Below are 19,792 nucleotides of genomic sequence, written 5' to 3'. Positions count from 1 at the left end.
TACAATCATTACTTACCTCAAACCGGACGAAAATCCTACTCCGCGGTGTCCTTGCCTCTTAACTCGGCCTCAACTCACCTCGAATCTATTCAAAATCAGATTCATAACATCAACATATGCTAAGGAAATGAAGCTCATGCGAAAATAATCAATACATCAAGAATCCTGAAATTGGCCAAACCCGACCCCTGCGCCTACGTCTCGGAATCCAATAAAAATTATATCAATAGAATCCTTATCCTCTCACAAGTCCACACATACCAAGAACATCAAAATCGGAACTCAAATGGTCCTTCAAATCCCCAATTTATATTCTCCAATTTCAAGCCCTAATTCTCCAATTTTACGCTTTAAATGCCACTAATTTCATGTCTAATTAGGTAGAAATCATCATAGAATCGAATATTGAGTTCAAAAATCTTGCCTCCATGTGTTTCCCTTCGATTCCCTCTTCAATCCCTCTCAAAAAGCTTCAAAACCGCTCAATAATGGTGGAAAATGGACCAAAAATCACAAAGGCAACTAATGGTGGAATGCGATCAAAGCCTCGTGTTCGGGAAGCACAAAAATTCACTAACCAAATATTACTCTTTCGCAAACGCAAAATCCTTCACGCGAACGCGAAGCCTCAGCCATCCAAGCCTTCACGAACGCGATATCATCTACGCGAACGCGATGAACAACTACCAGGGGACCCAGCTGCTCCACTTTCCTCTTCGCGAACGTGTCCATCTCCTCGCGTTCGCGTTCCTTTGACTGTCCATATCTTCGTGAATGCGAGCCCCCGTCGCGAACGCGAAGAACACTTTTTCTGCAACAAAATACCAGAAAATCTGCAACTACCCAAAACAAGAATTTGATCTGTTAACCACCTGAAATTCACCCGGGGCCCTCGGGACCTCAACCAAACATGCCAACACACCCCATAACATCATTCAAACTTGTTTCAATCTTCGAAACGCTCTAAACAACATCAAAACATCAAATCACCCTTGGATTCAAGCTTAAGAATTTCCAAAACTTCCAAATTCCGCTTTCGATCAAAAAGTTGATCAAACCTCGTCTAAATGACCTGAAATTTTTCACACACGTCCCAAATGACACAGCGGACCTACTCCAATTTCTGGAATTCCATTTTGACCCCTATATTAAAATTTCCACTACCAACCGGAAAACGTCAAAATTCCAATTTCGCCAATTCAAGCTTAAATCTACCCCTACCTCCAAAATACATTTCGATCACGCTCCTAAGTTCCAAATCACCTCACGAAGCTATCTGAACCATAAAAACCAAGTTCCGAGATCATTTACTCACAAGTCAACTTCTGGTTGACTTTTCCAACTTTATAATCAACTTAAGAGACTAAGTGTCTCATTTCTCTCTATAATCATTTCGAACCCGAGCCAACCAACCCAACACAACATAAAAGAGCTGAACCATACAAACTGAAGCAGAAATGGGGGAAACGGGATTAAAATTCTCGGAACAACTGATCGGATCGTTACATCCTCCTCTACTTAAATATACGTTCGTCCTCGAACGTGCCCAGAGTTGTTCCAAAAGCCAACAAATCGCTGTATAACCTTACCATGCACATATTTGGGGGTGATCCCATGTCACCCTATCTCATATAGGTCTGATAGCACAACATAACTAAAATTTCACAATTCAACCTAGTTCATAGACCTTATAACCAATTTCCACTTCTGAAATTCGCTATAAGATCACAATCTCACATCTACACACAGAATAAATTTGAACACGCTGTATCAAGCCATAAGAACAATTCAAGATGGAAATCACATAATATACCATAACACTCGAACACTCACAGTAAAAACTTCAAATCATAGCAACCTCTCAAAATAACTGGATACTGATAATAAACCTCTTATCAAATAAAACCTCATTACAACACTTCGACTGCCAACGATGAATGAAACGTGTTTAAAGTCATAACCATTCCTCAGGTTAACCATTCATGAAGCTTCCTCTCCTTCGTCAAGGATCTCAGTAAATTTCTAAGCCGAACATCGATATTATCCTTCCAACATGCTGAAATCGAATCCGATAGTATTCATTCTAGATCTAATAACCTTATCTCCTCCAACACGACTACTCTGGTGACATGATACATCAATACATTCTAAAGCTACAACCCGTGCAATCTGCGCACCAATAAGCAACAATCCGAACGTACTCACATCATGAAAAAAAATAACTCAAATGAGAGAGTTGTACCACAAGACCACCAATACCATCACAACACGATGTTGAGAACCCATCACACACTGTAGAACCAGAACACACGAATCTAACCTGAAGTATCATACCTCCACATAACTTTGTTGCAATGCGCGACCCTTTCTGAACACTGATCCACATGAATCACCTCAAGTCACTATGCTAAAAATCAACAACCACGTGAAATTTGGTGTCTAGTACCAACAGTGAATCACTATAACCACGGAGAGCAAACGACATAATGTCATACCAGTCCGAGAGAACATATCCAATGCGCAATCAATCATGCAACACTCAAATACCCATCTTGCTCAAGTTCCACTATAAAGCCCAAATAGAACCGCACCATATGTGCACATAACCAACAATCACAACTCCTTGCAACACAGAAGGGTAACTCATAGATCACTCCAGAACACGAATGAGCTCAATGACAATCGAATGGCACATTCCTCAATAATAGCAATTCGGAGTCAACAATTCCTACCCGGTGTAGAACACACATCCATACTAGGCCTACCAGAGCTCAATGACAATCGAATGGCACATTCCTCAATAATAGCAATTCGGAGTCAACAATTCCTACCCGGTGTAGAACACACATCCATACTAGGCCTACCAATGAACACTAAATTAACTCTGGTCACCAGCAATAGATAGATAACTCTCTGAAAGTTCACAATGACTGAATCATGGCACATACTAACATCTGACTAGCTTTACTCGCATCTTCACAGTCCACAACCACAAAATAACATGTTTATGAGAACTCCCAATCTCGAAATTCATAAAGCGCACGAATCACCATATCTGATCCCAACTCCACCGCTCGAATATATAACACACCTCTAATACTCAATCATTCCACGAGGGATACTCCTATAATTCTTCTGTGCCACTAAGCAAACTTGAATATCAGCAGTCAATCCAACAATAGAGCGCTGCAATACCAATGAAGTACCATTAACTCAAACACACTGCCCTTTCTGAAATGTATACCCCCATCAAGCTGCACCAATTAGTGATATCTTTTACCTAGTCGTCTGAAACTATCCATGCTACCTAAGAATCTATGACTTTCCTTCAAGAACTGAATCGTGACCTCACACATGCAAATCTCAACCCTATATAACATACCGCATATACCATGCCATCCTATAATAAATATGAGAACTTCATAATCCATTCCGAGCCACAAGCAACTACGTACTCAACTAGCCAAAAACTTTCCATTTGATCTCATCTAGAAGAAAATCACTATACATCACATGCTCCTCATGCCAATAGAAAATATATATCTCTAACCGTGGTAGAAGCCATCAAGGACTCTTCGAATCCTATTTGCACAAAACTAAACCATCAGGACTGAATCCTTCTAGCTCAACCAAGCTACGCAGGTCACCAAAAAACCCAAGAGCATTGCCACGAGACACATGTAGAAACTCATTACTTCATAAGCACCCAAAGAACTAATCATATCCCTTACCATGCCGATCTGACCTACTACCAAGTTGTCCTATCATCCCAAGTTTCTTCTGATTTACTTTCGAATTGATACTTATCGTTGCCATGATACCAAAGTCCTCAACCCAGACTCACCACACGAAACCCAAGCATAAAACCACACCACACTAAGGATCATAAACCATTGTATTCTTCTGAAGCACCCCCAAAAGTACCACAACTGAGATACCCGCTCTAAAGAGACCTTCTGCAAATCTAAAGCCATTACCTTTACCTTCCTGATAATGGTATGTTGAATTCATAATGATACAGAAATGCCACAAGTCCTAACATCCTCACATAGAAATCTCAGTTTCTAGCCAATACGCATCTTGAAGATTCCCAATTACTACATGTAAATCCTGAATCATTCAAAACCATTCTCAAGAGTCATTCACTCTACTCTGGTTTCAATTAGACTGATCAAATGAACCGAATGACATGTGCCCCATTAGAACAACAACATCTATGGAAGTAACCCCTCTTTAAGGCAACTAAGTAAATTCTTGCTCTATGCACCGTACACACAATAACTCATAATGCATATACTTTACTACTGCCATAATACTATAGTGAGATTAAACTCAATCCTTCATAAGCTCGTGCAACACAGACCATCTAGTACTCCAAATCTTTTGTAATTCTCGCATTCACACTCGTAACACCCAAGCCTACTCTCATACATGATCCAAACTCAAATCGCATTACATATATTTTACTGGTAAAAGAGGACTTACAACAAACACGTAGGGACCACAAAAACTTCAGAACACTCCGCAGGAGATAATCCACCTGCTTCGCCTCAAACTAACATCTTTTTATACCCTTCCACTATCATAAACATCATGCAATCACTGAATCTTCCTGAGTCTGAACTCATATCACAACATGAAATCTATTTCACTTCCCAACTAGATAACATGAAAAGATCCTTCAACAAACCCACAACTCGGGGCTATACATCAAATTATGATGGAAATCAAGCACCGGATAGTCCTTGCTACCCCCAAACAAACCCTTCTTATCTCATTCAAATCATATGAACACATCTCGCAGTCATATCATACTCATCACGTAGCTATCCAATCATCACTTACCCTAATAGGGACACTTTCGAACATATAAATCCAAAAACACGTGCTCACACGATCAACACCTCAGTGCTCAAGCAACAAGAAGAGCCCGGCCTCAAGTCCTCCAGACTGGCCCAACATCAACACACAAAAATTACATCTTGCCCCTCGATTAAAGAATCACAAGCCGTCGATGCACAACTGATACTGAGCGCTCATGCGCGCATATGAATGTGTGGAAGGAATTTCAAGGGTTACATTTAAAGCTAAATAAATGTCGCACGATAAGAATTCAAGAATGTGAACTTTTTCCTAAAGGCTATGCAGCCTCCCGAGGATAAGTACAGACGTCTCCATACCGATCAGTGAAACTCCACTAAACTTGCTCATAACTCGTGAGACCTATGTAACCTAGGCTCTGATACCAACTTGTCACAACCCAAACCACCCCGGTCGTGATGACACCTATCACAGTACTAGGCAAGCTAATCCAACATTTACAATATCGAGTTTTTTTTATAATTCATTTTTCCAAAACAGATTTAAGTCTCAAATGTTTCATATGTAATATATATATATATATATATATATATATATATCAAGAGAAATATGCGGAAAAACCAGTACGAAAGTACACTAACACAGCCCAAATCTGGTGTCGCTAGTCAAGAGCCACTAAGTATAACTCAACAATGTATGCTTAACTCAAATTAAGTCTGAAATATAAAGTACTAGGATAGGAATAGGAAGGGAAGGGTTGCGAACGCTGTGCAGCTACCATGCTAACTCTGAAAATACATAGAAGCTGCTAAAAGCTCAGAAATACCTGAATCTTTACACAAGGTACAGGGAGTAATATGAGTACACCAACTCAGTAAGTAATAAAGGTAAATAAAGACTAAGCAGTAGAAAATAATAAATCCACATCAAGATAAATTCAGTAAGCACAACAAGCTTTCAAATCAGAATATGAGTTACTCGTCTCATATAAAATCCAACTTTTGGTAAAAATCATTTGAAGATGCTTTCCAATAGTTTTAATAGAGGTTCAATACAATTTATAATAAAAGTGATGAAAATCATAATCGGCCCCTCGAGCAAAACGTAGTTTGTATACAACCCCTCGGGCAAATAGGAATCATAAAAATCTCAGTGGAAAAAACAAAGCTAAATCAGTGATTAAATTCCGAATTCTCGTAAAAACTCCAATTTAAATAAAAGTTGTTTAAAAGCATTTGTTCAACATTTTCAACAGAGGGTCGCTATAAAGATGAGTGAAAATAGCAGTTTCATAAAAACAAGCCCCTCGGGCAAAGCATCGCTCATATATGTATACAGCCCCTCGGGCAAGCCTCTCAATCACTCTAAACTCAACTCTCATCAATCAGGGCTCGCACTCAGCACTCACGCTCAATAGGTAACAAATAAAAACCATTGTGGCGTGCAGTCCGATCCATAATATACAATTGACTGCGCTCACTGGGGGTGTGCAGGCTTCGGAGGGGCTCCTACAGACCAAGATTTATACCGTTGCGGCGTGCAGCCATATCCATATATATATATATATATATATATATATGTATATATATATATATGTATGTACATGTATGTATGTATGTATGTATGTATGTACATGTATGTATGTATGTATGTATGTATGTATGTACATGTATGTATGTATGTATGTATGTATGTATGTATGTATGTATGTATGTATATATATCGTTGCGGCGTGCAGACCGATCCATAAATATATAATCCTCACAATCAGGCCCTCGACCTCTCTCTCAGCCATCAACCTCACAAGCCACTCACACTATCAGTAAAACAAGCGTTCAACCCAAAATATCATTTATAGTATCACAACTAAGTAATTAAGGTTGAGTTATGAAATCAGTAAAATACAGCATGACTGAGTATAAATATTAAGTCAAAACAGTGAGAAATAGTAGTAAAAGCCCCATAAGGGTCCAAAAAAGTTGGCACAAGGCCCACTTATGGCATACTATAGCAATACTTTCCAAAACATAATGATATCAAATAGTTTCAATCAAGTACGCGACTTAACAGTCGTACTAGATGGACCAAGTGACAATGCTTAATGGTGCACGAGCACACGCTCATCATCTAGCATGTGTGTCACCTCAAAGTAGCACAACAATGTGAAATCTCGGGGTTCATACCCTCTGTTGATACCCAATTTTTCCCTATGTATTTTTATATACAAAATACTTTCAAAATAGCATTTACATACAATAACCTATTTTATTCTTATATTCCCAAGATCCAATAATTATTCCCAAGATTATCATTTTGGTGAATAACCTATTTTATTCTTATATTTATACCAAAATATAATTAAGTTGATTTTTGTATATTTTTTACAAATCTATTTGGTATCTTTAAGCCAAATTGCATGTAATTGCAATTATAGCCTATTTCACGATTAGTAGCATTTTATAATTATAAAATTATTTCCAGTATTTTTAAATTAATATTTATATAGTATTTATTGCCTCAAGGTTTTTAATTTACTTTTAAAATTATTATTACTATTTTTATAAAATAAAAAGTGAAAATAGGCTATTTAACACTTAGCCCATTTCTATTTCAATTACAGCCCTTTCACCTTTCAATTTTGGCCCTCAATTTGACCCAATTCCGCCCACAAAATAAACCAGTCCAATCCTCAAATTACACGACCCCTGACCCGATTAAAAAAAACTCACCCGACTCCACTTTTGATCCAGGTCGTTGATCATTTTGATCAACGGTCGTAATTCACCCTTTCCTTTTTAATTCCTAAACCCCCTTGACCTAATTCATTTCACCTAAGACGTAGCCTTTGAACCCCTTCGTCTCTCAAATCCTCTCGAGCCTCTCCGAAACCCTAATCGTCTCCCACCTTATCTCACCATATTTCCACCAAAATCCATGGCGTCTCCGGCCATGGATGGTCTGTACTCATCCTTTCTCACCATCAGACCTAAACTACTCAAGGTTTTGAAGACCTACTTCAATGTCTCTCTTCATATCCTTCTTAGATCTATAGATCTATGGTTTCTCCGGCCATTACCCCGGCATGTTCAAGCAATATGAGTCTTTTCGACTCAGGATCTGACTTTCCTCAAGACCTTTCTCATTTCTAGGGTTTTCTCTAAAACCCTAAGCTGTCTGAGGTTCTTTACTTGCTTATTTTCTTAGATCTGGAAAATGTCTGTGTTCTATTGAACTTTTTAAAGGTTTCCCCAAATTCTCTTTTCAAAATCGTTTAATTTCGATTTAGGGTTTCTGAAAGGTTTTTCAAAAGCATCTTTCTGATTCTTTTTGTTTTTCTTTATGTATGTTTGTCTGTGTTATGCTAGTATGACTTCTTTTAATATGCATGTATTGTTCTTCTACTTCCTTTTTCTACTATACACATTACTCTTGTACTCACATGTTAATCCGTGTTATGTTTTCCTTACTCTTCTACTATATGTGCTTACTGTGAATTCTTTGATGTTGTTGGCTTTACTGGACTATGTTTGTGTTCTTACTAAGCATGATTCATCTATTTTTGCCTAAGTTTGTATCACTTTTTCTTCTGAACTTGTTTAAGTTCTGAGTTTTTCTCAAAACGTGTTCTTCATGCTCTTAACTGTGTATTGTGTCTGTTTGTTTCTCATAAGTCTTTGGAAAAGACTACTGAGCCTCTATCGAGTGGCTTGCCTTCTCATCTCTATTGTCTGATTCATCTTGAAACCCCAGTATTTAGGGTTTCCTTTGGCAATTTTGATTTTTGTTTTTAAATTAGGGTTCCACTTTGGGACCCTGGACTCTCAAACTCATTGTGAGTCTACAAACGGGACTTGCAGCCTTTCTTGCTTATGATTCTGAACCTCTCTTTAATTAAACTCTATTCTAAATAAACTTCTTGATTCACATGTTTGTGTGCTTTTATATATGAGAAATCTTCTTTCAAAAGGTCTTTACCAACTAATTGATTGATTTCGAATTCCTTTTAATAAGTCCTGACTGATTGTTACTGATTTCCTTTAATAGAACCCTCTTTACCTATTCCTGACTTGGTTCATTCGAACTAAGCCTGTAATGTTGATTTTACTGGCTGTTTGATTGATTCCCTTTCCTTTTTATTTACAAACCAAGTACCAATGGACTTTTGCCTTAAATAAACTTTATGTATTTACCCTTTTTATGCTACTGTGAAAAGATTTTAATCAAATTTATTTTCTCAATTGTATTCTACCCGTTTGAAATCAAATCCCTTAACTGAAGGGAGATCATATAAGACTGATTTCAAAGTTATTTCCTTACCTTTCTTACTCGTTTTCTGCACTATAAAGGGGACTACCCTTCTGCACTTTTGACACCACTTCGAGTTCAATACACGACACCTTCACACTACCAATCTTTAAACTTTCAATTCAATACTTACAATACTGCTTTGAATTCAATACTTCTTTCAATACTCTGCTTTGCTTGAGATCTTTTGGAACTGCTTTGCTTACAACTTGGCTCTTTCAAGACTACTGTTTTTACTTGTTTTCCCTGAAACTGGTATGTTTTGGTTTAATTTTCTGCCTCACCACTATTTGTTTACTTCATAGCTTCAGCATTCCTGTCTACTTTACTATTGTTGTTCAGTGATTAAACTACGTATGTCCTTTCTTTGCATCTGTTTCTATTGTGAATCCCTACCCCTTATTCCCTTCTATGTGTTTGAGTTAAGTTCTTGGCCCGGCAGTATCCAAATTACTGCCCAGGTCATAACCTGATCCACAATGGATCCTAACTCCTAAGATTTGGCTAACAGGCTGGTCAGGGATGTGCCAGCATTCCCAATTGTTGGGCATGACCACCAGCCTTCCATGGCTTTCCCTGATCCCCCCCTCCTATGCACTTACACTTACTCTTAGACTCTTAAGTTCTGCACCCCTCTTATGAGCCTTGCTTTGGGACCTTGAGTTCCCTCTGAACTTGGACATCTGAGTCTTGGCCCTTCCACACTGTACTATGATCTTAATTCTACAATGTGTTTGGGGTGTAAGCACTGCCCGGAGCCCCTTTGAGACTCTTAGGAACTTTGACACATCCCAAATATGAGAAAAGCTTTTGGAAATCTGATCCTATAAGTTGGTTTATCTCATATTGTTGGACTTTGAGTCTGAATTAGGCTGTTTGGTTGTAGCCGGAACTTCTGATGTAATTTTTACCTTTTTTCTGAGTCATTCGGGTCTGTAATAATTTGTCATAACTATTGGGGATGGCTAGTAGGAAGGGATGGGATAAATGTATGTAAAGGGGTAGATAACTTGCCTATAGGATGTTCTGATTCCTGTATCTAGGTTTCTGCATGTCTGCATATAGAAATCCTGTATCTAGGTTTCTGCATTTCTGCATATAGAAATCCTGTCTCTAAGTTTCTGCATTTCTGCCTATAGAAATCATGATCATAGGGTTTCTGCACTTCTGCATATACATGTCATTAGGCAAGCAATCATAGGTTTAATAATAATCAACTTTATTCTAAATATCATGCCTATAGGACTCTTGCATTTTTCAATCGTTTAAAAACCAATAACGCTTAGAAATCATGCCTATAGGTGTAATCAATTGAATTAGTTTCGCTATTCCATCTCTGAGTTTAAAATCAGTAGTAATACCGTTTACAATCTGCAAAACTCTTGTTTATAAAACCAGTAATCCTTTCTTTAAAATCAGTGTTGTTAGATGTCATGCCTATAGGTCTCACCTAGGCAAACCATTAGGTGATCAATTAACTATGTCAGTTTTGATAAACTACAATCAAACAAGGCTAATTCGGACTCCTCATCTGAGAAATATGTGATAAATCAACATGTCTTAACGCTTTAATTCAGACTATAACCAGTATTTGAAGTCATGCTATATATTTGCTCCTCTGGGTGAGGAGGCTTGTTTGAGCCTTAACTGCTATTTGTTTTTCCCCTAATTGCTTATGTGTTTTGTTTGTCGCCTAGACTTTTTATCCTTTTAAAACTCTGAAAAGCCCCAACTCCCTCCCCTTTAGGATTAGTAGTGTCAAATGCCTCCGGGACTGATAGGATTGGGATGGGTAATAGTATGCAATAAAAAACAATACTATTCCGTGCTTTAATACCTTAAGAGGGTGGGAAGGGTAGATATGGATATGATGACAGGGGCGCTAATACCACGTGAGCCCCTCTTTTGAGGAGTGATTACCGGGTATTGCATTGATGTGATCCATATTATTTGTAAACCTAAGACCCCCTTTCCTTTATTTGTTTATTTTATTCTCAAACTATTTCTTTAAAATTTATATTTTCTTTACTTTCGTCAAACTCTCAACTTGCTCGCAATATTATGTGAAAACCCCCCTCTACTTGAGACTTCTATTTGCTTACTTGTTATCCAAAGTCACAATTGTAACATGGCCAGGAACCACACTAGTGGATCTTGGGGGTGCCTAACACCTTCCCCTCGAGATAATTTCTAGCCCTTACCCGAACTCTGGTTTTCCAACTCGAACTCTTCTTTAGTGTCCTAGTGCACTTTAATCATTAGGTGGCGACTCTTCAACCCAAAAAATCCAATTCCCAAGAGGGAACGAGTTGTCCTCCCAAAAGTCATGAACCCGATTTCGCCTTAGGAAAAGGGGGCACGACAGCATGGCGACTCTGATGGGGACTTCTTTAGGCTTTTACCATCTCATGTTACTTGTGACTTCACTGCTTCTTTATTACCTTTATTTAATGTCTTTACCTCTTTTCTGCTATGAAACTGACTTGGCTCTTTGTTTCTTTTATTTAATGCTTTTTTTTACCGCTTTCCTTCAATGCCATTGTAATTATGAGCAATTATTGTAATCATTACTTTATGAACGTGCAATATGTGACAACTTGTTTCATTCTTGTAATTGCATATTCAACATCATATTCCACTCGTGCCAAACAAAATACCATAGCAACACTTATAATGAGTGGTTGCGCCCTTCCAATATTATCACCCCCTAAATTTGGTAAAGGAGTATTTGCGGTAAAACCAGTCGATCAGTGGTGCAGTCGACAGTTCCGTGCCTTTCCCTCTTGAGTTGTCTGCTCAAGGGCACCGGTCTAATACCCCATAGAAACCTTACTCTGTTCAATTGTGCATGCATCACTGTCAAACCTAGTCGAGTCAGTTATGTTGTCCGCATAATGACTCTTTAAGATAGCCTTGTCTAAAGTCTACTGGGTTTCCTTAAAACCCAAACGGACGCTACCATGTGTGTGCATTTATTTGGAGAACTAAATGTTGTTCATGCTAATTGTTGATATTTAATAGTCGAGTCTGTCAGAAGTATGGCCTCCCTTTTGTTTTGCAGAAATGAATGACAAAGTTCCCGACTTTGGTATGGTCAACATACCCTCACTCTTGCTAACCTGGTGGAGGAACCTCCCATCAAGTAACCAAATCAACGAATGGAAAGAGAGAGTCACCAGGGCTAGTGAGAAGCTGGAATATCTAGAATATAGTCTGCTAGAGTTGGAAGGGAAAGTGAGGAAAAGAGTCACCGGCTGTCAAAACGCTGAGAAAGGCAGAGGAGAACGCCTGGCGAAGGCATTTTTACTAGAAAATATGCGCGAGCTGGAGGATCTGATCAACGAAAACATTCAACCTGAAGAAGGTCCTTCTGGGACCAAGTAGTTAGGATCTTTTCATTTTGCTTTAAATGTAATAAGGCCAATGGCCATTAGTGACATTTTATTTTCTGCTATTTTAGTGTTGTTTTGGGATTCGTCTTATTTTTATCAATAAAATGAGGCATTTAGCATTATAAGTTCTCCAAATCAACTTGTCGCTAGGCCTACCTCGGGCATAACGAGGCTCCAAATTAGGACACGATTTATATTCTTGCACTATATGTTTAAATATTGCAATGTTTTCTTCTCATAACCCGCACTAACTTTCTACCTTTGTTTTTATTTTTATTTTATTTTTTTGTTTTATTCCCCTCCCCAAAGGTTAGTTCGTGCACTTTGGCATCGTTATCATACTCCACAAGATCTAAGGGCCCTCCGCCGCCGCCTCCTCTGAGTCCTATCAAAAACAAGAACAAGGGAACAAGGGAAAAATGGAAGATTTGAGCAACATCAGAAAGGAGAACTCAGTTGAAATGGGTGGCAAGGCTGAACAAAGCACCATGCATTATCTTTATTTTTCGCTAGTTGACTTTCTTTACGCATTTTTAATATTGAAATAAGAGCTCCAATGTTCAAAACAATTATGAAATTTATCAAAGCATTTTAGTTTCTTATAAATCTTGCTCTTATTACTTTTTATCATTTACTTTATTTACACAGCATTACTATTACTTATCTTGATGAACCGACGATTATGACATGCAATGAGACAATGCAACAAACAGATATAGACTCAGAAGAAGATGATATACCAGAAGAGGTTGTTAAAGAGGTTGAGGATTTTGAGAACAGACCTAAGTCTAACCTAGACGAAACTGAGATTGTCAACCTGGGAGATGCAGAAAATGTCAAAGAAACGTGTATCAGTGTTCATCTGTCACCATCAGAAAAGAAAGAGTCCACAGAATTTCTAAGGGAATATGAGGACATATTCGCCTGGTCTTATGATGACATGACTGGTCTCAGTACATTTATTGTAGCTCGCAAACTGCCAACCAATCTGATATGTCCACCAGTAAAACAGAAGCTCAGGAAGTTCAAACCTGACATGAGTTTGAAAATCAAGGAAGAAGTCACCAAGCAAGTCAAAGCCAAGGTTCTTAGGGTAGTAGAGTATCCAACATGGTTAGCCAATATTGTGCTAGTGCCAAAGAAGGACGGGAAGGTTAGAGTCTGTGTCGACTATCGGGATCTCAACCGGGCCAGTCCGAAAGATGACTTCCCCTTGATGAACATACACATTCTAATTGACAACTGCGCCAAGCATGAACTGTAGTCGTTCGTTGATTGTTTTGCTAGGTATCATCATATATGGATGGATGAAGAAGACGCGGAGAAAATGGCTTTCATTACACCGTGGGGGATATATTGTTACAAGATGATGATGTTTGGGTTAAAGAATGCTGGGGCCACCTACATGAGGTCCATGACCACTATTTTCCATGACATGATACACAAAGAGATCGAGGTGTATGTAGACGACGTCATCATCAAATCCAAGAGAGCCACTGACCACATGGAAGATCTGAGGAAGTTCTTCAACAGACTAAGAAGGTACAACTTGAAGCTGAATCCTGCCAAGTGTGCATTCGAGGTTCCTGCCGAAAAACTACTTGGAATCATTATGAGTCGCCGAGGAATAGAACTAGATCCGTCAAAGGTCAAAGCCATCCAAGAATTGTGTGATGAGGTCATCACCGTAGTTCTTCCTTGTTCCGTGCTTCCGAGGCCTTGAAAACCTCGCTTTTAGTTGCCTCGATTTGCATGCACAGTTCGGGTGCGTAGACGGAAAGTTTTTATGTTAGAATATGTGAATTTTGTGAAAACTTTGATGAATTTTGATATTAATATGCATAATATTGAATTCGGTCAACATTTTGGATAAACGAACCTGAACCTGTGATTCGACAATCCCGGAGGGTCCGTAAAAAAATATGGGACTTGGGCGTGTGCCCGGAAGTAAATTCTGAGGTCCCAAGCCCGAGAAATGAATTTTTTGTGAAATTGTTTTCTGAAATTAATTAAGGAAAATGAAGAAGAAAATTGATCAGAAAAATTGTTGTATCGGGCTCGTATTTTGGTTCTGACGCCCGGTACGAGTCTTAAATATGTTTTAAGCACTATCTGTAAAGTTTGGCTTAAAACGGACGTCATATGACGTGTTTCGGACTTAAAATGGGAATTTAGGTTTCATGAAAGTTGAAAGAAAATCATGTGTGTTGAGGTTTGATTCTATGTATATGATGTTATTTTGGCGATTTGATTGCACAAATGAGACCGTAAGATGTTTTAAGATCATATGTATGTTTGGTTTGGAGCCCCGAGGGCTCGGGTGAGTTTTGAGTGGGGCCCGGGAGGTCTTAGACTTACAAAAATGCAGGTTCAGGTGTTGCAGGCCCAGTGCGGCCGTGGACGTTTTCACGCGGTCCGCGCTGGCAGCCACGCGGCTGCGGTGCTTTTCGGTGCGATCCGCATGGTGGGGGTTCAGAGGGTCGGTAGCCAGGTCGACCAGCGTGGCCGCGCACCAAATCAGTGCGGTCCGCGCTGGGTGGGTTCTGAGAGCCCACTTCTTCCCTCCCTCGGCGCGGCCGCGGTACATTTACGCGCGGTCCGCGTTGGCAGCCACACGGCCACGGTGCATTTCTGTGCAGTCCACGCCAGTCCCCAGCAAAAATATATATATTCGGGATTTTCAGTCATTTTTCCACTTTTCAAAAACCCAAAACCTAAGATGCGATTTTCCAAACAACTTTTCTTCTCCAAAACGATTGGTAAGTGATTTCTAACTTAATTTCTTTATTCCTTGACATCTTTTAACATGATTTCAAATTCAAATCAAAGATTTTCATGGAGGAAATTGGTTGTTTTGGGTAGAACCTAGATTTTCTACAAATTGAGAAGTTGGACCTCAATTTGAGGTCTGATTTCAAAACAAATCATATATTTGGATTCGTGGGAGAATGGGTAACCGGGTTTTGGTTCGAACCTCGAGTTTCGACCACGTGGGTCTGGGGGTATTTTTGACCATTTTGGGAAAACCTTGTAAAATTTATTTTCATGCATGGGGAGTGATTCATTTAGTAATTATTAATGTGATTAAGTAACTTATGACTAGATTCGAGCGGATTGGTGGTGGAATCAAGAGGAAAGCTATACTAGAAGCGTGAGTTGAGTTTGGAGCATTCGAGGTAAGTGTTTGTTCTAACTTTGGCTTGAGGGAATAAGATTAGGATGTTATTTTCTACTTGCTAATGTGGAGTACGGTGTATAGGCATGGTGACGGTTATCTATGCACCGGAGTCTAGCATGATCGTGAGTCTTAATTGCTTTTAATTCGAATAATGTGACACAATCTCCTTGGTTATTTGATGAGTTTCATATAATGTGAACGGTTGAGGTAAAATTGTGATTGGTGTACTTTTGGAGCATTAGCTCGAACATGAATGTGTTAGATGAGGAAGAAAGGATTTAAAAAGAGAATGTGTTGTGATTACTCCCTTGCCAGGATGTGTAGACCGATATATATATACTCTCCCTTGTCGGGATATTTTGGGTTGTTAGTTGTACCCTTGCCGGGTTAGAGTGACATGTTGTTGATTTCCCCTAATGGGACTCTCCTTACAAAATCAGATGTTTCGAATGATATTATGGGATCGTGTGGCACGTCGTCCACTTATATATGATATTATGGGATCGTGTGGCACGCTGTCCACTTATATATGATATTATGGGATCGTGTGGCACGCCGTCCACCTATATATGATATTATGGGATCGTGTGGCACGCCGTCCACTTATATATATATATGATATTATGGGATCGTGTGGCACGCCGTCCACTTATAAATGAAAATTGGGATCGTGTGGCACGTCGTCCACTTATATATGATATTATGGGATCGTGTGGCACGCCGTACACTATATATATATACATACATATATATCATGGGAACCGGAGTTTCTTCTATTTATTTCCGATATTTCATTTTTATCTGTTACTCCCCGATCGCATGTCCCCTCCTAGATTTACTTTGTATTATCTTGTTATTGTTTTCTTGCACTTGTATATATATATCTGTATAGGTTAATTGTGGTAGGTCCTGTCTAGCCTCATCACTACTTCGCCGGGGTTAGGCCAGGCATTTACCAGCACATGGGGTCGGTTGTGCTGATGCTACACTCTGTGCATTTTTGTGCACAGATCAGGGAGCAGCTTACGGGCCACAGCAGTAGGACTTCTAGGAGCTATCTTCAGTCTAGGGACTCTCGAGGTAGCCTAGCTGGCGTTCGCAGGTCAAAGCCCCTTTCCATGTTTTTTGTTTGTTCATCTTGCATCAGGCAAACATGATGTATTTCCTTTCAGACATTGTTGGTAGTATTCCGTAGTAGTCCGTGAGCTAGTGACAACAGACCTTGGGTAGTGATGTGTATTAACTCCCGCACTTTTGGTTTTCAGTTGCTTTAGATTTAAAGTCTTCCGCTTAAATTTTGTCTCGTTTATTATATTGGTTGAAAGAAAGCAGGAAAGGTGTTTTAAATATTTGGCTTGCTAGCTCCGATAGTAGGCGCCATCACGACACCCGATGGTGGGAAATTTGGGTCGTGATAAGTTGGTATCAGAGCACTAGGTTACTTAGGTCTCACAACCCACGGACAGCTCGGTAGAGTCTGAGGGATCGATATGGAGACGTCTGTATTTATCCCGCAGAGGCTACTGAGTTAGGAAAACTTCACCTTGTTCATTCTTGTCGTGTGATTCTGTTTCTCAAGTACTGATTGTCTTTCCACTCTGTTCTTTCGCAGATGGCGAGGGCATGTGCTTCCTCTTCTACTGCGCAGCAGCCCGAGCCCCCAGCAGCAGCTCCTATCAGGGGCAGGGGGCGAGGCCGTGCCAGAGGCCGAGGCTGGGGCAGAGCTCAGCCCCGAGCGGCAATCCCAGAGGTGGAGCCTCATGTTGACTACGACGAAGGGGTTCCAGCTCCGGTGGGCCCAGCTCAGGTCCCAGAGGGTTTCATAGCCACTCCAGTGCTTCAGGACGCTTAGGTCCGACTGGTAGGCTTTATGGAGGGCATTTCTAGAGAGGGTTTGCTTCCCGTAGCTCCAGCCACATCTCAGGATGGGGGAGGAGTTAAGACTCCCGATACTCGTACTCTAGAGCCGGTAGCTCTTCAGGCTCAGGTTCCAGCAGTTCAGCCAGCCAAAGCAGTTCAACCAGCTGTGGCAGCCCAGCCAGGTATTGCAGCTCAGTCCAGCGATGGTGCGGCTATGTCCGCAGATTCTTTGTGGAGGCTTGATCGTTTCACCAAGCTCTTCACAACCACATATAGTGGCACCCCCTCAGAGGATGCTCAAGATTTCATATTCAGCTGTCATGAGGTTCTACGGACTATGGGCATTGTAGAGACCAATGGGGTCGACTTCGCCACTTTTTGCCTGGCAGGATCCGCCAAGACTTGGTGGAGGGATTTCTGCTTAGCCAGGCCAGCAGGGTCGCCATCATTGACCTGGGATCAGTTTTCAGAGTTATTTCTGGGGAAGTTTCTTCCAGTTACTCAGTGAGATGCTCTTCGCAGGCAGTTTGAGCATCTCCAACAGGGTCCTATGACGGTCACCCAGTATGAGACCCGGTTCATTGATCTTGCTAGTTATGCCATTGTGATACTCCCCACCGATAGAGAGAGGGTGCAGAGGTTTATTGATGGGTTGACCCAGCCAATCCGTGTTCAGATGGCCCTGAGTGCCGGTAGTGAGATTTCATTTCAGGAGGCGGCAGATGGTGCCTGCCGGATAGAGATGGCACTTGCTCAAGGAGGTGGTCATGGGTATGATAAGAGGCCCTGTCATTCTGGTAGATTCAGTGGTACCTCATCTAGAGGTAGGGATTCTTATGGTAGAGGCCATCCTTCGAGGCCCTTTCAGTCAGCTCTCCAGGCTTCTCATGGTACACCAGGTGGTCGTGGTTCTCAGCCGCAGTATTCTGACCAGCAGCTCTTCAGTTCACCATCAGCACCAATCACTGCACCACCACTTCGTTATTCTCATCAGCCGAAGGCTTGTTATACTTGCGGCGAGGTGAGTCACATTGCCAGATATTGCCCTCGAGCTTCCAGCAGCTCGCAGCAGCAGGGTCCTCGCCCAATGATCCAGGCACCAGTTGCCCCACAGCCTACCTAGCCAGCTAGAGGCAGGGTAGAGGGCATAGAGGTGGACGTAGAGGTCTTAGATGTGGAGCTCAGACCGCTAGAGGTAGGGGTCAACCAGCAGATTGTCCCAGGGATATGATTCAAGGAGGTAGGGCCCAGCTCCGTTGTTATGCCTTGCCAGCCAGGCCAGAGGTTGAGTCATCAGATGATGTGATTACAGGTACTATTCTAGTCTGTGATAGGGATGCTTCTGTTTTATTTGATCCCGGATCTATATATTCATATGTGTCATCCTATTTTGCACCCTATTTGGTTATGCCTAGTGAGGCCTTGAGTATTCCTGTATATGTGTCTATGCCAGTGGGGGATTCTATAGTGGTAGACTAGGTTCATCGTTCATGTGTTGTGGTATTCAGGGGTCTTGAGACTCGTGTTGACTTGTTGCTCTTGGATATGGTGGATTTCGACGTCATATTAGGGATGGATTGGTTGTCCCCGTATCATGCGATCTTGGATTGTCATGCCAAGACCGTGACTTTAGCCTTACCAGATTTGCCCCGTTTAGAATGGAGAGGGACTCCTGGTCATTCTTCTCGTAGCGTTATTTCTTATGTGAAGGCTCGACGCATGGTGGAGAAGGGGTGTCTAGCTTATCTGGCTTATGTTCGCGACTCCAGCGCTAAGGTCCCGTCTATTGATTCTGTTCCTATTGTTCGGGAGTTTCCCAAGGTCTTCCCTTTAGACCTCCCGGACATGCCGCCCGATAGGGATATTGATTTTTGTATTTATCTGGCTCCGGGCACTCAGCCCATTTCCATTCCGCCGTATCGTATGGCACCGCCAGAACTGAAAGAGTTAAAGGGTCAGCTTCAGGATTTGCTTGAGAAGGGTTTCGTTAGACCCAGTGTTTCACCTTGGGGCGCACCGGTGCTATTTGTGAAGAAAAAGGATGGTTCGATGAGGATGTGCATTGATTATCGGCAATTGAACAAGGTGACGATTAAGAACAAGTACCCACTGCCGAGGATCGACGATTGATTCGATCAGTTTCAGGGTGCGAGGGTGTTTTCAAAGATAGATTTGAGGTATGTCTACCACCAGCTGAGGATTAGAGCGTTTGATGTCCCTAATACAGCATTTCGCA

This window comes from Nicotiana sylvestris, chromosome 11 (assembly GCF_000393655.2).
Source record: "Nicotiana sylvestris chromosome 11, ASM39365v2, whole genome shotgun sequence".
Taxonomy (NCBI): domain Eukaryota; kingdom Viridiplantae; phylum Streptophyta; class Magnoliopsida; order Solanales; family Solanaceae; genus Nicotiana; species Nicotiana sylvestris.
The sequence above is the reverse complement of the archived record's forward strand: the minus strand, read 5'-3'. Positions refer to the sequence as shown.